This window comes from Echinops telfairi, unplaced genomic scaffold (genome assembly GCF_000313985.2).
Source record: "Echinops telfairi isolate 266 unplaced genomic scaffold, ASM31398v2 ScPeMD7_655;HRSCAF=1070, whole genome shotgun sequence".
Lineage (NCBI taxonomy): Eukaryota > Metazoa > Chordata > Mammalia > Afrosoricida > Tenrecidae > Echinops > Echinops telfairi.
Window position 1 is genome coordinate 16522453 of NW_022104553.1, and position 19457 is coordinate 16541909.

The window sequence follows — 19457 nt, forward strand, 5'->3', positions numbered from 1 at the left end:
CCAGAGGTTTGCTCTGTGCTCTCTCTCCCAGCAGCTGCTACACAATGCAGCAAGGCAGGGCTGCAGTCCCACAAGCATGCCGGCTCGTGTTCCATTTACTGTAAGACATGAAACTGCTAACTTCATGAAACTCACGTGGATCACAAACCAGGGTTGAGCGTGAAGGGCCAAGGTGTATCTCTTCCACGAGAGAGATATCTAACATATGGTGCCGTGACTCAGAGATATAAGGTTGAGGAAACGGTGGCTGGACTTTAAAACTGCACTATGCACAATTTGGAAAGGATGCCAGCCTTTATTTATCCCACCGTGGAAGTCACTGCAACCTGCTTGTAAAGTATTATGGAAGCCCCATCCCTTTGTGTCTGTATTTCTGTCTCTGCTCCCTACTTTTAGGAGAGGCAGGTCTGCCTTTCTGTGTTTCCGGGGGCTTGCATGCACTCCCCAGCCTAGATTCCTGGGATGGGACGGGAACCCTGCGCCTTTTTTATTTTCAATGGTCTGCTTTGCATCCCAGCCAGCTAGACAGCGCGAGCTCACTTGTAAACCCAGCTGGTCTCTGCAGGACTCTGGATTCAGTGGCTTGCCCCCGCCAGTCTACTAAACTGCATGTAGCAGCCACCATTTTCCCTGCCCGTTGCATGTGCCATTTTGTTGTGGGAAAACTGAGCCTGTGATGATGGCAAGATGCTGTCCACCACTCCAAACACATGGGGGTGGGACGGTGCCTCGGTGGCGGGTTGTTTAGGCCCCAGAAGTTAACCCCGCCTAGTCCTGGAGCCAAACGCTTCCCTTTCCCCGACTCCATGCCCTTTAGCTTACTCCTGGTTTTACCAACAAGCTGCTTTAGCGTTCTGTCAGTGCGGGGTTGTCCTTTTCCTACCGGCTGGTTTTCCACTGTCCAGGCCTAGGCCAAAGGCATTCAGGAGCCAGCCCCTGGGTAATTGCCAATTTTCATCTCCGAAGGCCTTTGGGGACAGCCCTTAATACAGCTCTGCTGCAACATGGGTCCAGCTAAGATTCCAATTTCCAAACTACTGACCAATCGTTCCCCTTCATAGGTCCCAGAGCCCCCTCCTGCCAGCGGGTGCCTTTGAAGGCTATTGGGAGGCCACTCCAAGCAGTGGTCTCACCTTCCAAGGTTGGTGAATTACTCGTGCCAGTAATTCCCTCCATAGGCCCTATAAGGTCACCCAAGCCAGTGGCCAATGCTTGCTGTCCAGAAAACACTCGAGCCCAGTTTGCCACTAACGTCTGGGGTCCCCGACTACTGCATAGTTTAAGATCAGGCCCCAGTGTCACGGCTCCCTAGAGGTGTTTGCTGCAAATACATGACTGACCTTGAGGCATCCAGCTCTCAGTAATTTTTTTGTTGTGTTTTCTAGATGGGGATCGGCAGTTTGGGGGCACAGGGACAATAGGGAACAGGAGGTGCAGGTTCAGGAGGAGAGAAGGAAGGACATCAGGCATGGCCAAGTGCTGCCCGCACTTGCTGACTGCCCATCAGCCGCCTCCCAGGTTTCCCAGACCCGTGACCAAAGTGCCAAGTGCTGTGCATGTCAGGAACCGGGCTACTGGGCATGGAACTCCTAGGCAGAATAGGCCCGCTGAAGCAAGCTGGCCACCAGGGTGTCCCTTGTCCTATGGCAGAGAGCCAGGAGAGAGGGTGCCCACAGGCCAGGTGAGCATCTGCCCTGCCCAGTCAGCAAAGCAGCAGGAGAGCTGTCTGGAACCTCAGGTGAGCAATCAATGTGGCAGCAAGGTCAGTGGAGGTCCTCCTAGATACTGGACTGCCCATCTTGTCCTCATCTTCTTCCCTGCCCTGGGCACCATTCACAGATGTAACCATGGAAGCTGTTGCACCCAGACCCCTCAGAAGTGGAGCATGCAGACCAGCGCCCCTGAGAGCTGTTGGGGTGTTTCACTGCCTCCCAGGACAGATGAGGTCTCCACAGAAAGCCTACCTCGGGCCCATCACAGCCAACGACTTGGGTCCATACCTCTTCAGGAAGGAAATGTTACGTTTGAGCCCCTGGCCAGGCAGGGGTGGGCATTACACCTGGATTGGCCCATCCAGGCCAGGTGGATTTGATTCGGCCTATGGGGTCGACCAGTATTGTCGTCCATGCCTCCAAACGAAGCCCTGAAAAGCCAGTTTCCCTCCGGGCTCTTTCCCAGCGGCTGCTACACATACAGCAAGGCTGGGCTGTGGCCCCGGGAGCAGCCAGGCCACGGTCCCACAACCGTGCCATGGACTGTCTGGCTATGTTCCATTTACTGTAAAACCTGAAACTGCTTCTAACTTTTATCATAAAACTCCCTTGGATCACAAACCAGGTTTGTGAATTCTTTCTCACGTGAAGCCACGGACCGAGGCCTGTCTCTCCCACGAGAGATCTAGCATAACCACTATGCCACCAGGGCACCTTTCTGCAAGCCAAGTGCTCAGATTTGAAGTTCTAATGCAATTCCCTCCTCTGACCTTGGATTTTATTACCCACCAGGAATTAGCAGAATCCCCATTGGAATGTTTCAGCAAGCTGAAGAAGCGCTGGAAGCACTCACTCGTCTGTGCCGGGACATTCGGAAGACAGCTACTTGGCCAACTGACTGGAAGAGATCCGTATGTGTGCCCATTCCAAAGAGAGGTGACCCCACAGAATGCTCAAACTATGGAACCCTGTCATTGGCCTCACACCCAAATAAGGTTTCGCTTAAGATCATCCAACAATGGTTGCAGCAGTACCTACCTTGGCATGGAACTGCCAGTTCAGGCCGGGTTCAGACGAGGATGTGGAACAAGGGCTATCATTGTTGGTGTCAGATGGATCTTGGCTCAAAGCGGAGAATACCAGGAAGATGTTAGCTTGTGTTTCTTGACAATGATTGTGTGGACCATAATAAGCTGTGGGTAACTTTGAGAAGAATGGGAATTGTGGGACACTTCATTGTGCTCATTCAGAACTTACACATGGACCAAGAGGCAGTTGTGTGAACAGAACGAGGGAATACTGCACAGTTTAAGATCAGGAAAGGTGTGTGTCGGGGTACTTATCCACCGTACTTATTCAGTCTGTACACTGAGTACATCGTCAGAGAAGCGGGATTCTCTGGAAAAGAGTACAGCGTCAGAATTGGGGGAAAGCTTATGAACAGCCTGCAGTAGACACATGACACAACTGTGCTTCATGAAAGCGAGGAAGACTCGAAGCACTTGCTGATGAAGACCAGGGACTGTAGCCTCCGCGTGTTACAACTCAATGTAAGGAAGGTGCAAGTCCTCATACCTTGACCCACAGACAGCACCGTGCGAAGTGGAGAAGACATTCACGTGGTCAAAGATTTTGCCCTACTTGACTCCACAATCAGCACTCAGGGAAGCAGCAGTCAAGAGCTCAAAAGATATAGCATTAGGCCAATCTACTGCACAAGACCTCTTGAAAAGCGTATTGAACAGCAGAGACGTTAGCTGGAGGACTGAGGCGTGCCTGAGCCAAACCATGGTGTTCCCCGTTGCAGCAGGTGCCTGTGGAAGTTGCACACTGAGTAAGAATGACCAAGGAAGAACAGATTCCTTCAAAGTGTGGTGCCGGAGACAAATACTGGCAGTCCCAGGGACGGCTGAAAGGACAAACATCTGTCTTCGAAGAAGTAAGGCCAGAGTGCTCCTTAGACGTAAGGGTGGCAAGGCTTGGTCTTACGTACTTTGGACATGCTGTCAGGAGAGACCAGTCCCTGGAGAAGGACGCCCGTCGTGTTTTGTTTTCAAACAAATGGCCTTAGGTGATTTATTGTTAAACTCTCCACGAGGAAGCATTAAAAAAACAAGGAAGAAACCAGATTGTTTGCCAATACCAGTGGCAAAAGTCTTAAAACTCAGCATGACAGAGCTGGGCATCTCCGGCCATCCGTAGGGGGTGGGGGTGGGGGGCTCTTTAAGACCCAGCTTGGTTCCTCTCCAGTGTCTTACCATCCGCTGGCGGAGGGGCTGATTCTGCATCGGTGTCTTGACCAGGAATCTCTTGATCCTGAAAGTCTTATGAGACGACCACGTGAAGACCACCACACAGAGATGGCAGAGAAACGGAGAGCGGGGGGTGGGGGGTGGGGGTGCCTCGTGCTTGGCAAAGCCAAGGGGCAATCAACGAGAGGAAGGCCTTCCACGAGATGGGTGGACCCAGTGGCTGAGTCAGTGGGCTCAGGCACAGCAACAATTGTGACCGGGAAGGTGCCAACCACAAACCTTCAATCCCCTTAGGGCAGCTCCACCTGCCCACCAAACCACAGTGATGCCAGGGAAACACCCCCACCCCCACCCCCACCCCCTCCTCCTCCTCTCGACAGGCCCTGGAGAAGCCGCAGGGCGGGCGAGGAGGGTGCAGGTGTTCGCTCCATCACCCCCAGGTGTGTACGGAACTGAATGTTGTTTTATAGGTCTGTGAACAGGGCTTTGCGGGTTTTACGGTTTGTTCATTTACAGCAGCCAATTCCAATTACTGCAGTCTCCCATTCACTGTCTCGCTGCTGCGGGCAGGGCGTGAGATGGCTGAGACAGGTTTCCCTGGACACCAACGCCTGCTCCAAAGGGGGTCACAAGCCGTAGTCCCCGTCTTGGGGCCGGCTCATCCTCCTCTCTACCTTGTGTGCACGTAGTGTTCCTCCTTAAGAGACTACAGTGCCCTGTCCAGTCCAGATGGGGTTTGCTGTGGAGTCTACCAGCCAAATTCCCGGCCCCCAACTCCGAGGGAGCAAGAAGGGGCTGTCTGCTCCTGTGAAGAGCGAACGTCTGGGACACTCCACTGTCTCGCTCAGCGTGCAGCACGACCCCTTGGTTTTTGGGGCCCCGGTTGCGGCCGGGGGCCTTGCTTTCTTGGTTGCCGGTTTATTGGGAAGGGGGGGGGCACAGTGGGACCCTGGGGAGAAAGGCCTGAGACGCTGCCCCCAGGCGCCTTTGCATTGGGCTGTCAAGGTCAGCAGTTCGAAAGCCAACCACCGCCTCCAGGGGAGAGAGGAGGCTGTCTGCTCCCGGATCAACAGTTACCATCTCGGAAACCCACGGGGCCGTTCTACCCTGTCCTGCAGGCCGCCGTGAGTGCGAATCCACTCTATGGCGGTGAGGGTTGGGGCAGAGTCGGTCCTAATGGAGACTGCAGCTCAGGGTGGGGCTGTCCCGGGGGATTTCCGTGGCTGGCCGTGCGTTTGCAAGCAGCTAGCCTCGGTTTTCTCAGAGGGGCGGCTCGGAAACGTTCAGGCCACTCGTTTTGTGGACTTGGTGCGCGCCTAGGCCACTCCGCCACCACGGCTCCTGGAGCAAACGCTAAAGCACGGCGGCCTCCGAGGCTGGAGCGTGACTCGGAGCGGCCCGACAGGGCAGGGGAGGCCAGCGGCAGCTCTCGCCCTCAGATGGGCCGCTGGGTTCAAACTACCAACCTGCGGCTGGACTGCGCAGCGCGGGCGCACCGGGGCTCCTGGGGAACTGAACGCCGTGGAGCGGCGACGCACACGGGGTCGCCCCAGCCGGGACGCACAGGACAACAACGGTCCGGACTTGTTTGATTTCCGGTTGACCAGGAGACTGGCTCGCCTGCAGGTGCATAGCTGTGAAGGATGCTTCTGCTGTCTGCCTACCCACGGCAGCTGCTTGGTGACCCTGGGCCTGAAGAGCTAGCACTAGGAGCAAGGTAGGGGAGGGGAGGGGCGGGTAAAGGGTGAGGGAGGGGTGCAGCCAGCCCAGGGCCTACTTGATCCAAGTCCCCTGCACTGGGGTTTTCTATGCAGAACCCTCATGAAAGCCAGTCACGTCCCCAAGTCCCACTCCACCCATGCCCCCAAATCCCACCCACCATGCCCAATGCCCACAAACCCCACTCACCACCCCACTGTTGTACCAAAGCTCTACCCATCACCCACCCCACATCCCCAAGCCCCAGCCACCCTCCCTGGCCACCCCCCACAAGCCACCGTGTCCAAGCCCCACCCACCACCCGCCTAGTGTGTCCAAACCCAACCCAAACCGCCCAACTTCTCTACGTCCCCCCCAAGCCCCACCCACACTCCCCACCTGCACCTCCTGTTGGCTCACAGGTAAGCTCTCAACTGGTCATCCACAACAGTGGACTCTGTGGTGTGACCAAGCGGGAGGTCCTGGGCTTGCAGAGGCTGACTCTCGAGGTGAGGCCACAAAGAGCATGGCCCTGCCCACCTCTGTTCCCTGTCCCCTGGCCATCTCCAGAGGGCGTGCAGCAAGTGGCAAGCATCTGAGGCCTTGGGCCAGCAGCATTTTGGAGCCAGGGGGATCCCTCAGCCCCACAAGTAATAAATAAACCAAGCCCTCAGCCCTCCGGTCAATTTGGATGCTTAGCGACCCTACAGGAGAGTAGAACTACCCCCAGCGTTTCCAAGTCTGTCAGTCCTAGGGGAACAGACAACCTCATCTTCTAAGGAACAGCTAGCTGGTGAGCTCAAACCACTAACCTTTCGGTCCGCAGCCCAACACCTCACTCACTTGGCCATCAAGGTCCCCCTTTCCTGCCCCAGGCAAACATTTAGACAACACAAAGGCAGCTCAGTGGCTCCTGCATTCCCTGGCCAGCAAAGACCGTGGAATGCTAAGTCCCTGTTGTGTTGGACCTCTAAGGTTTGGGGTCATTTGTTTGGTGGAAATACAGGTGGAATCCTGAAGGATCTAGAATTCCACGGGGATGCCTTGTCTCTCAGGGTCCCACCTTAGACAGCACTACTCTGTCGTTCCCGGCGACTGGGAAACACCCGGGTTTTCTTTTCTTTTTCTTTTTTTTTTTTTTCGGGTTTTCTTCCTCTGACAGATTTCTGCCATCCACAGCTTCTGGGCTTTACAGGTTGGACTCCTCAAAACAAAGCTAAACAAACTCAAGGTCATGGAGTCGATGACAACTCAGAGTGAGCCCAGAGGCCAGGCTGGAAGTGCCCCTGTGGGTGTCTGAGGCTGTAACTCTACGGGAGTAGAGAGCCCGTCTTTCTCAAAAGGACAGGACACTGGGCCAGAAAAACGGCATGATGTGAAAAGAGAATGATTACGTACATCAGATCATGAAATTGACAATGACTTCATCAGTGATGTCATTCTTATACTGCCAAGTGACAGCATTCAGTCACAGGGAATCATGCCTGAGCCAAGTTGACATATAAAACCAGGCACAGGACAACGAGTGCTACGCTCACCTCGGCATTCCTGGCTGCCAGACGTGCATCATCAAAGTACCAACTGGCTGGATCGATTGTTTATTATTGTAAATGCAAGTCGTAGGGTCATGAGATAGTCGTTGTGTTAGGCCAGGTTGACTAGAGAAACAAATCCAGGGACATTTATCTTTAAGAGAGAGCTTAGACAAGGGACATTGTTGTCACCCTAGTCTAAGCTACCACCTGAGGCCACCGTCCCACACTTTGCCCTCTGAGAAGACCTTCAGGCAGCGTGGCTCATTTGAACGAAGAGTGGGAGATGTCCAGCTTACCCGAGTGCAGTATCCTACCAAAATCCCAGTGAGAACAGAAAGATACAAGGGTGAGAGGCAGCTCCTGTACTGGATACAACCAAGTCCCTCAGCCCCAATCATGTCCACACAATCACGTCCACACGATCAAGTCCACACCAGCGAGCTCATCAAAATCATACGCAGGTGCCTGCAGTGAACGCCAACCAGGCCTTCTTCCTGTTGGTCAGCGGCCACAGCACAGGGAGCCTGTCCACGCCCAGTTCCGAGGTGTACAAGGCTTCCTGTACAAGGTCTCTGCCTCCCAGATGTTTGGCGTGAAGCCGCTGCCTAAGACCAGCAAAACTATCTCCTCCAGGATTGTCGCCCCTTACTGAGGGGAGGAGAAGAAAAGGGATATTAGCCTTGGGGGATCGATCAGATCATGTCTAACCACAGGCCCTCACGGCTGCGGTGTCCCGCCCACTGGGAGTTGTCGCAAGTGTTTTTCTTGTGCAGTGCAAGCCTTCAGCTGCAGCAAACTTATTTAACCCAGACTCTCTCAGTCTCAGATGTTAGGTTTACAAAGTGCTCTGCATTTCAAGTTGCCAATAAAATAGACCTTGGAGTTACAAAACAGAAAGAGCTTTATATCAAAGAGTGATTGTGTATCAAGGAAACACCCCAGCCCAGTCCAGATCAAGTCCAGAAATCTGCTATTAGCCCATAAGTCCAATAACTAATCCATAGATCCTTCTTCAGACTCAGGCAGCCACATGCAATGATGCCAAATGCAGGAAGATCCCAGGCAGGTGGGTGAAAAGTCTTGTAGATCCAGTGGCAGGCCTCCACATGACTCCAGCTCCCTGTGGCTCCTCACCGGGAAGGTGAAGCAGAGGAAGTGCCCAGAATCCTCACGAGAAGGCCATGCCCACAAGGAGGCATCATCAGGCAGTGACCTGATTCACAGGCTAGACTCCACCTCTTCACGCTTAATACCCCCATGTACCTACCACAGCAGTGAAGGGAGGAGTAGATGTAGACTGAGTACTAGGAGAATTATGGTAGGGGGATTGTGGTGCGGGATGCAGGAGGAACAGGCATTCTTTCTCTGCTGGCAACCAAACAAACCCACTGCCACGGAGTCAATGTCCCCTGTGGGTTTCCGAGACTCTAACTGTTTACAGGAGTAGAAAGCCCAGTCTTTCTCGGGTGGGGCTGCTGGTGGTTTCGAACTGGCAACCATGCAGATCACAGCCCAATGCATAACCACTACACCACCTGGGCTCCTTCCACCTACACAGGTCAAATAACTATTTAGAGGTCGGTTTCCCACGTCCTTTGCTTCTAGGGACACCATGGCTAAGTCGCCAACACCTCGAGGCCATCGGAGACGGGTTACCCTGATTTTTCAATATTTTTCAGTATTCCTGAAGGTGGGACACAGGCACGGATTACTATCGACATGCGCATTAAATACCACCCCACCCCCCACTGTTATAAGATCAGTAACACACGTGATGGCCGATGGTGCCACTGGAGGGCGCCCCTGCACTCCTGGCACAGAGACCAACGTGGCTCGTGAGTCTTAACCCCATCTACTGTTTTCAGGGACAGCGTTCACGGAGCCAGCTCCTGAACGCGGGATCTTATTCTTTCCCATTTCCCGGAGGAGAAAGTGGTTCAGAAATCCAGCCTGCCTTCCAGCCTCTCGTTTCAGCGTTCAGTTAGGGGTTGCCTAGAAGGTTCAGCTCCTAGTCAGCAAGGTTTACACGTGTGGTTCGGGAACGCTGGTCACTTTTCTTCCCCGGATGATTTACGTTCTGGTGCATGTGTTACCCCAAGGTCAGCAGTTCGAAACCACTGGCCGCTCCAAGCGTGAGGAAAGGGGCTCTCCACTCCTGTAAAGAGGGAGTCTGGGAAACTCACGGGGCAGTTCTACAGTGCCCTATGGGGTCACCGTGAGCCAGAATTGCCTTGGTGACAGTGAGTTTGGTTGGGGGGATATGTTTCGATGATGGTGGTGACAAGATGACCATGTTAGGCCAGGTTGTCCAGAGAGACAAAACCAGGGGCACCCATCTATGGAAAGAAAGAACTCTCTGTGGGAGTCTGCACATGTGGGAGTCTGCATGTCCCTCAGCCCATGGCCTGCACCGTCCGCTGTCTCTAAGCTTCCCGTGTTCCCGGATGTTCCCTGGCCTATTGTCCTGCCTGAGTTTGGCCTTTGTGATGATTGGTGCTCGGTGGCAGGCAGCCGCCATGCTCATTGGACACCACCAGGCATCCAAGTGCACCTCATTTACATGTGGACCTGTTTGAGGACTGATGCCTGCCATTTCTTCCATATTGTAGCTACATGATTATTGGATACTACCTGTTACACTTTATTAGCATATGATGTAATGTTACCGGCCCACCATTGGGTATTTAAGCCCCTGCCTTCTGCTCAATAAATTGAGGCTTGATCAGACTCCTGTCTTGCCTCCATTTCTCGCGTCTCTTGCCCCTCTTCATTCCCAGTCCCTCTTTCAGGTATCCACGCTGTTTGATGACCTGCGGGACGGGTCAACTCTCTATCAAGAACTAATTTTATATCAAGAAGGCGTCCCAGCCCGGTCCAACTCATGTCCATCGGGCCCGTCCATGGAAGTGGGAGCCCTCTTCAGACTCATGCAGCTTCAGGTACATAAATCAGAAGCAGGAAGCAGGGAGATCAAAAGTGGATGGGTGCGCAGGCCACTGGGCGCAGTCACATGGACCCGAGGTCAATAGTGACAAAGCAGGGCCCCAGGCCCCGGTTGCTGGCCCCCATGGGGCTGCCCCTGGAAGCCTGCCGCCAATCCAAGCAAGCAGGGGGGTGAAGGGCCCGAGTCAGAAAGAATGCCTGAGGGTCTCTCTTCTAAAGAGGCCACCGGCACCGCCCACTCCAGGTCTTGGAGTTCACATGTGAGAGTGACCTGTCCAGCAGCCCACTGGGCTGTTGGGTTCCGTCATTCTTTCTTCCGGGTGAGCGTGGCCAAGGTTACACCTTTGGTGGCTGCTCGCTGTTTATATAGCCCTTCATTCAGCAGTGGCTACTCGGACCCTTTGACATTGGGTTTGATTTTTCCGAAACGTCACTTTCTCAGTTTGGGATGTTTTGTTTTTGGGGGGTGTTTGTTTCAAACTCCCTACCTCCACCTAGTTACCATCGCGTTGGCATCAAATCTAACTGCTACAACAGCTATAAATGATGATCAAGCAGCTACAACTGAGATGATTTACATGAGGGAAAGCAGAGGGGTCGAAGCGGGGAGGAGGAGGGGGAGGGAACGACGCTGGGAGGGTGTTATGATGTAAAAGATCATCGGAAGGTCTTTCCCTCGCTGCCATGTGAATAGGTTATTGATCGAGGCCCACTCAATAACATGGTCATGGGTTATTGTGTGGCAGTGAATTACTTAATTTGACCCGTCTAGCCATAACCTTTATAAGTCCCACCCAAGGACTGCCTGGGACGATGCAAACGAGGTACTTGTGGCCCACCACTCGGACTGTGTAGCGTGCTAATCACGTAAACAGGGTGCGTGGCACCCTTGTGGAGGTGGTTGTGGTTTTTAGGTGGCCCCGAGTTGGTTCCAATCATAGGGACCCATGTACAACGGAAGGAGGCACTGCCCGGTCCCGTGCCACCCTCCCCATGGTCATGTTTGAGTCCGTGGTTGCAGTCACGGTGCCAATTCCCCTTGTTGAGTGTGGGGAGCAGAGCGCGGGAAGAGAGTATCTACGGAGGAATCCTGTAGTCCTGTGTATCCGGGAGTGTGGCAGGCTGGGTTTTTGGGGTGGAGGGGGAGGCCTTCACCCTTGTGAGTTGGAGACAGTCCCAATCACATTCTCATCATTAACACTGTTCCCCACTATATCCTCTTACCATAGTGCTACCTTATGGTTACCTCTTACAAGCACAGGGCTGATTGCTACGTAGCGGGCAGCTTTAACTACAGGAGCAGACACATGCTATTGCTCTCTCTAGGCTCTGAAGGCAGCCCCTCCCCACCTTACCTGCCCGGGACACTGGTGTTAGGTTACTCCCCCAATGTACTCAGGGACCTTTAGGGTTAGGGTAGAGCCCACTTTGTTATGTATGTGGCTACCTGTATATTAGGGGGCTTGCACACCCCCTCAGTGTATATAAACCTTGGTTGGAAATATATCCTCTCTCTCTCTGCAAGGATCTAGCAGCATCTCAAGTCATGGGGGTACCGGAGGCGAGCAATCATATGCTTTATCTTGTCTGATGTCTGTAATTTTACCCCTCAATGGCACAACTGCCCCTTGGGCCCATTCGATGGTGGGGGCTGGTACCCCAAGTTGAAGACCTTCCTCTTTTTCGCTGCCTCGCTCACTACTTTTCCAACCAGGATGCCCTTCTCCGGGGACTGGGCTCTCCTGGTACCATGTCCACAGTACGTCAGACCAAGTCTCACCATCCTGGCTTCTAAGGGGCACTCTGGCTGCTCGTCTTTCAAGGTGGATTTCTTTATTCTTTGGGCAGTCCTCCACGGGCCTCTCCGTTTCATCAGCGCCCCGATTCAAAGGTGTGGGCTACAAAACTGTTTTCCCCCAGGTTGTCGCCCCCAGATAGATGACAGACCTGGGACACTGCTGGCAACACATGGTCGATGACTGTAGCGCACTCGGAAGCTGGTGAGAAGTTACCTCCCTGGAGGCAACAGCCATCCAGAGCAATCAGACTACTGGCTGTCCCACCGTAGGTGGGGCTCACCCCCAGCTGATAAGGACCCTGGATGGCTTTCCTGAAGGAGAGCTCAGAATAGGTCTAGCCAGCTCAAGGACGACCATCCCGAATCCAGGATTTCCCATCTTGTCACACGTATGCCCCTAACCCCTCCTCTTCCTATTGCGTGTACACCCCTAGGTCATCGGCCCTCCCGTTGCTGTATTGCCTATGATACAACCCCTTCCTGTGACATATGTGGTTACCTGTAATCAGGGGGGCTTGCACACCCCTAAGTGTATACAAGCCTTGGTTAGAAATATATTTGTTCTCTCCTCTTGTCACCGGCCTCCACGTCGACCACCAAGAGGGACTGAGGTGAGCATGCTACCATGAAACGTGTCTGACTCCTTTATTTTCTCTTCTCTCCTACCTCTCTTATTCTCTGTGACTTTACTAAAATCTTACTATCGCCATACAATTGCGCCTACGGACCCCGTGGGGTTGTCCGAGGCTGGTTACTCTGACACAAAGACATCGACTCTTCTTCCGTCTTCCTTATCCAATGTCCAACTTCCCCATGCAGAGGAGGCAATCGAATCTACCATGGCTTGGGGTCATGTAAGGGGATTGTTCGGGTTTTTTTGTCATGCAACCAGGCTTACAACGAGCCATCCCAGAAGTGGACAGGGTTCTCATGACCACCGAGAAAGAACAGGGGGCTTAGCAGAGCGCATCGGTTCCCGGGATCTCTGTGCTGAGAACGTCCTCCGTTCAGGAGACAAAGCTGTAACCCCACAGACGTGAGCAGCAGAGGCGGAACCGAGAGGCCGACAGATGCCTCGGTGGTCGTTCCAGCCCATGACCTGGAGCGGAGTGTCTCTGGGCTCAGGGTCATGAATGGAGCGGGGGGTACTCCAGACCCTGATCAGCTGAGCCAAGAGAGTTCTGTGACTCTTGCCAGGCAGAAGTCAGGCTGAAAGGCTGCAGGTCTCTAAGACCACTTAGAGCAGAGGTTCTCAAGCTGTGGGTCGAGACCCCTTGGGGGGGCTGTCTAACGACCCTTCTACAGGGGTCGTCCGATTCATAACAGTAGCAAAATGACAGTGATGAAGTAGCAATGAAAATAATTCTATGGTTGGGGGGGGGGTGGTCACCACAACATAAGGGACTGTATTAAAGGGACTTCCTATTGTAGGAAGGTTGAGAACCAGACAGAGATCTGTCTTCAGGCATGGCTAACAAGAGACCGTCCAGAATGAAGCCCTGTATCCTGAGCATTCGTGAACCTGAATTGTAACCGGTTAGCTCCCTAATAAAGTAAACTCCATGGTCTGTGAGTTCCGGGTGGCCAATGAATTCTGGAACCCAGTAGACAAGTAGTGCAGTGCGGCGGGAGAGATGACTGGTAAAATGGACGGAGAGAGGAGGCGCATCTAAGAGCTCTCTGCCTTATAGCAATCAGCCTTGGGCTGTCCATCTGCTTGATTCTCCTTCCTTCTTGTCTCGTTAGAGGAGACCAGACCTCTGCCCGCCCCCCAACGCACCCCCTACACACACACACACACACACACACACGCCATTCTTACCGTTATTGATTACCCAGCAAAAGTGGCTCACCGTCCCTGTCCTGGTCTCCTGCTTCAGTTTCTCTGCCGCTGCTGCTGCTCAATGCCCCATGGCTCTTCTCTCTCCTTGGCGGCGAGGTCCCCCTTTCTGCCTCAGGGATGGCAAGACCGATCAAGTCCCTCCATTGAGTCCCAGACACATGTGCGTGGTCCCATGTCTCCAAGGCTGCGAAGCTCCTTATTTATATGAGAAGCTGACTACACAGCCCCCCTTGGTGGGCCACAGACACCTGCCCGCATAGCCCCACCAAGTATTTGCTTACAAAGGCGCTAGATCCAGCAATCCGCTGCCCTGCAGGACCATGCAGACATAACGGGGTACATTTTCTGAAAGCCCTCCCGAAGCAGGGGATGCGTTCGAGGGGATTCTGACTTTAGGAAGGAGGGAACCGGGGCCGGGAAAGGGAAAGTGGGGGCAGACAGAGACGCAGGGCGTCATTGACATGGGAAGAAGCCTTCTAGGTACCTAGCTGGGGAAGCGACCCAGCAGGGAAGGGGTTACAATGATAGAGACGACCGGAGGATCCGGCGTGGCACGAGCGGCCCTTCTCGTCCCCCCCACCCCTCCAACCGGGGGCCCGGAGCAACCCGCGCAGGCGCAGCGCGCAGCGCACCGGGACGAGGGGGGGGCAACTCCCTCAACACCCGGAAGTCGCCGCCTAACGGGCCGAGCTCGCGCCTGCTGTCCTGGAAGGGGGAGGGGCCCGGCGCCCCCCGGCGCGAGGCGCCATAGAGCCCGGACGGAGGACCCGGGTCCTAGATGCGTCCGGAAGTGGAGCCTCAAGGTGCCCACTCGGGACCATAGAGCCGGGAAAGAGGGGACGGCCAGGCCGGGGTCGCCGGGCTTGTCTTCCTAGAGAGGAGAGACAGGGGTGGAGGCCGAGGTGGGGGTGGAGGGGAGCGGCGCGGGCGGAAGCGGCCGGGAAGGTCACTTCCGGCCTGGGCGCCCGTCCCCCTGACCCCAGGGTCTGAGTCGCCGCTGCTCCGCTGCCACCATCCGCGAGGGAGGAGAGAGGAGGAGGAGGAGCGCGGCGCGGCGGCTCCGGGCCTGCGGAGGTGAAGGTCGAGCGGGGGAGGGGACGTGTGCCTTCGGGCGGCGGGGGACGCGTGCCTCGGGCCCTCGGGCTCCGGACTGGAGGGGGGGGCGGCGGGAGAGCGAGCGCGGCGGGGCGGGTGTAGTGGTGCGCGTGCGCGTCGCCGTGAGGGGAGGGGGCGCGGGTATGAGGGGGGGCGCGGCCCGGCCGCAGCGCGCACACGCTCGAGGTCACCAGTGAGCGGCGTGTGGTGCGGGGTGGGCGGGGGACGGGCCGGTGCGCGGAGCGGCGAGTGTGCGGCGCGACCGCGCGTGCGCGCACGGGGCGGGGGGGCGCGCTCGGGATGCCCAGTGCGCGTGCGCACCACCCCTCCGTTACTCACTCTCGGTCCACCGGCCGTGGCCGGAAGTAGAGGCGACTCCCCTGGGGAAGTGGAGGCCCTCGTGGGGCCTGACCGGATGCTGCGGCCTCGGGAGAGAGCCTGGGCTCCCGGGCTTCCCCTTTCTTTTCAAATGGACCCGCCGCGCGTGGCCTTCCCAGCCGCGCGACCTTTGACCTGGCGGGGCTCGCATTCATTCCCGCTGGACGACCCCGGGAGGGAAGGGATCGGGCCAAGGTCAGCCCTATGCATCCGTCTAGTCTCCACGTCCCAGCCCTGGTTTTGGGGGGGCCGGCCGCAGAGGGCCACCCCTGAGCCGTGCAGATGCAGGGAGGCCCGAAGTACTGGGCAGGCTCAGGGTGGTGAGAGCAGAGGGCATGGGAGCCCGCAGCAGGAGTGGACCGGGTTTATCCTAGGTCGGCTGCTTCCAACTGGGGCCGAGGCGCCCACCCTCACACTGTCACTGCCCGCGGTGGCCAGCGGCGAAGAGGCTGCAGACCTAGCGCAGTGTCGAGGACACTGGTTAGGTTCCGGGGTGACTGCTCGCTGTCTGGGCGCTACTGGGAAGCCAATGGAGAATCGGGTCCTAGGTGGCTGGGATGCAGGCTTAACTTGCCATGAGCCTCTGCTTAGTGTTTCTTCCCTCTCTGCGCTGAGAACCTTGATCTCTCTGCTGAGAGTCTGTCTTAGACCCTTCGCTGTCTTTAGTTAGACACCCCTCCCCACTCTCTCTGGTTAGATTCCCACCACCCACCCTGCTTAGACCCCTCCCCGCTCTGTGGTTACATCCTTTTCGCTCTCTGGTTAGACACCCTGCCCCTTCTTTCTGGTTAGACTTCTCTCTCTCTCTGGTTGATACCCACCCCTCTGGTTAGACCCCTTTCTGGTTGAACATCCCCCACGCCCTGATTAGACCCTTCTCTCCCTCTCTGGTTAGATTTTTCTCTCCCTCTCTCTGGTTAGAAACCCCCCTCTTCTGGTTAGAACCCCCTCTCTCTGGTTAGACCCATCTCCCTCTTTCTGATTAGACACCCCACCCTCTCTGGTTAGACCCCTCTCTCTCTGGTTAGACCTATCTCTGTCTCTTTCTCTCTCTCCCTCAAGTTAATACCCCCTCTCCCTGTGGTTAGACTCTTCTCTCTCTCTCCCTCTCTGGTTAGACCCCTCTCTCTGGTTAGATCCCCCTCCCCCTCTTTGGTTAGACCACTTCGACCTCTCTCTCTGGTTGGAGTCCCATCCCTGCTGAAACACCTGGGTGCTCATCTCCCACTGCTAGGGCCCCCTTAGCTCTCCTACTCCCTCAGCAAGTGGACCTTCAGACCTGGTTCTAGCCACTCTTGAGGCAGTTCCTTTTTCTGCTAGACAGCTGCCCCATCTACCCCACCCTCATGAGGTGGTGCTGGTGGCCTGGCAGGGAGGTGGCTGTGATGGTTAGTGGAGCAGGGACTCAGGACCAGAGACACCTGGGTCAAGCCTTAGCTGTGGCTTTGCTCCTGAGGCAGCAAGTGGTCAGCACTAGCCTCTGTGTAGCTGCTGCAGCTGCAGCGGGTCTCTAACAGGCTGGCTGTCAGTGGGAGGCTTACAGTGGGTCAGAGCTGAGTCTTGAGAGCAGTGTTTGACTCCTTGTCTGAGCAGCCCTGGTGACGCACTGGCTATAGCCCTAACCAGGGGTGGGGGGCGGGTGTGTGGCGGGAACCCATCAGCCACTGCGAGGAGGTGAGGCAGCCCTCTCCCCCAGTGGAGACCTGCAGTCTTGGAAACCCCGTGGGGCAGCTCCCCTGCCTGGTGGGAGTGGGCGTGGACTTGCAGACAGTGGGCAGTGTACTAACGACGGGTGCTGGTCGAGGTGCTCACCTGACTGGGAGCCAGAGTCGACCTGGCTGTGGTCGCTGTGCCCAGAGGCCCACCCCCAGTCAGCCAGCATCCAGAGACTGTCCAGGCAGCCCCGTGCCCACTCCGTGTTCCACACATACCACTTCCCCATCCCGTGACTGAGGTCAGCGCTGCGTGTGAACCCCGGGTCCTGCCCTTGGGGGCGCCGCAGTGGGGCCAGAAGAGGTGGCCATCCCTGCCCCAGCTCTCAGGCCCCTGGGAGCCCAGCTCAGTGCTCTGCATGGGGAGAGTGGCTCAGCCCGGAGGGCCCAGAGTCTGGCAGGAAGGATGTCTGGGGGGAGACTGGGGGACAGAGAGGACCTAGAACAAGGGATCAGTGTCCAGGGGTCCATGCTCTGCTTGCCCCCGGGCATGCGGTCTCAGCTGAGCAAGGTGAGCAGGGCTCCCCATGCATGCCCGCCCCGTGCTGCGAGTACGGTCCTCGCAGGCTCAGTGCGCTGGGCAGCGTCCTCTCAAACCAGCGTCACCTGTGAGCCTGGATTCGGGCCCAGTGGGCGGAGGTGGCATGTGGGGAGGTGCACTGCTTTCCATATCCAGGTGCGGGGGCATGAGGATATGTGGACAGGGTCAGCTGTGCCCACCTTAGAGTCCAGGTGGGGGCAGGCGCACGCAAGAACTGGGCTGCTCTGAGATGAGTGAGGGGTGTTGAGGCTAGCAAGGAATTTTTACATAGACCTGGTGGTGCTGGGGGGCGCTTGCCGAGTCTCAGGGTGGGGGTGTGCCAGCTGTGGTGACAAGACAGCGGGCAAAGTCTGTAGCTTGGGGCCTCTTCCAGCCTCAGGCCAGCCAGTGCTGGCCCTCCAGGGCCTTTCATAGGCAGCACACCGACCATGGCTCTGTTGTGTGCCTGACTCAGGCGACCCCCTGTGACAGCGGCCCCTAGGGCGCCCGAGGGAGACGGCTGACTCATCTTTCTCCCACAGCAGGCTGGTGGGCTCCACCCCAACAAACACTGGCTCCCCGCCCGCAGCTGAGCACGAACTCTCCTGGACATCAGGCCCCGAGGAGCAACCCTGAGGCAGGGTGACGGGAGGGTGGCCCTGGTCATCAAGCAGGCAGGTGACATTTGAGCAGGTCCTTGAAAGGTGAGAGTGAGCCAGGCATGGGGTGGATTGAGGGAAGTGAGCTGGACTTGGATTTAAATGAGCTACAGCGAGCCCCTGTGGTGGGGCTGGGCTGGGGCCACAGGGAAGTGAAGGGGCCTGAGCCAGCTTATTTTAGTAGCAGCGTCATTGAGATTCTGGTAATGTGGTGGGTTATACTTTGAGCTGCTAACCACAAAGTCAGCAGTTCAAAACCACCAGCTGTGCCCTGGCCTGTGGGGCCGCTGGGAGTCGGCATGGACTCGGTGGCCGAGAGTTTTAGTCACGGCTGGAAGTGTGCAGTGTGCACTCAGGGCCGCTGCTCCCACCAGGCAGCAGTCGAAAGCACACTCCTCACCCCGAGGACCCTGGAAACCGCTAGCAGCCAGCCGGCAAGAGCCTGAGGCTCTTTGGGAGCCTTACTGGGGCAGGGGCTCAGCTCGGGTGTTCATCCCCCAGCCGCTCCCATCAGGATTGACCGCCTGGAAGCTCTGCAGGGCAGCGGTGGTGACTGGGGTGGAGTCAGCCACCGCCTCCCTCCCTCCCCCAGCGGACAGAGCAAACCCCAGCCCTCTGCCACCCCGTGATGGGTTACTTGCGTGCCCAGGGTTTTCGTGGGCTGATTCCTGGGGTTGATCGCCAGGCCTTCCTGGTCTGTGTGGGTTGGGAAACTGCTGAAACACGACTGGGCTCTGCATGGACAAATGGGCAGAGGCGAAGGTGCAGGCTGATGGACAGGCCCCAGGTTCCGTCCTGGAGGGCCGGCCTCCTGTGCTGCGTGCAGACAGATGCCAGCTGCCTGCTCGTTCTCTCTCGGGGCGGCTGGGAGGTTAGAACTGCCGGCCTGACGGCGGTGCAGGTGCAGTGAGTGCGTCATTTGCTGTGCGTTTCCCTGGTGACTGATGAGGGCCATGGGGCATCTTTGCCTGTGTCTCTCGGCCGTGGCTAGACCTTGGGAGAGATGGTTATGTTCGTTGGGAGAAGCAGGGTGGCCAGAGACCAGTGGACTGGGCAGAGGGTGCCCCATTAGAAGTGAGAGGTGGCAGGGGTACCTGGGGGCCACATGTGTGCACAGGTGTGTGCCCATGTGTATGAGGGGGCTTCAAAGTGGAATGGAAAGGTAGTGGAATTTTCCCATGGCCTTTTTAGAGCCCCTCTGATGTGTGCTCGCTGATTGCAACGTGGCAGACGGAGGTCAAGTGACCACTGGGTGTTGGGCGGGGATGTTGGAGACGGAGTGGTCGATGGGGTAGGTGAGGGTTGAGGAGGC

General features: G+C 56.5%; 1 protein-coding gene across 3 annotated transcripts in view; it reads left to right on the forward strand.

Moving 5' to 3' along the window:
• Positions 1–14497: 14497 nt before the first annotated feature.
• The window catches only part of ZNF787 (zinc finger protein 787), a 13418-nt gene continuing 8458 nt past the window's right edge, over positions 14498–19457 (forward strand). Inside the window, exon 1 of one of the 3 annotated variants that reach the window (XM_045292349.1) lies at positions 14498–14584. The gene's annotated coding sequence lies outside the window, so the exon portion shown is untranslated. Of the gene's footprint in view, positions 14585–14720; positions 14856–16330; positions 18191–19457 lie in introns of those variants that run through there. The other 2 variants (XM_045292348.1, XM_045292346.1) reach the window with 2 other exon arrangements.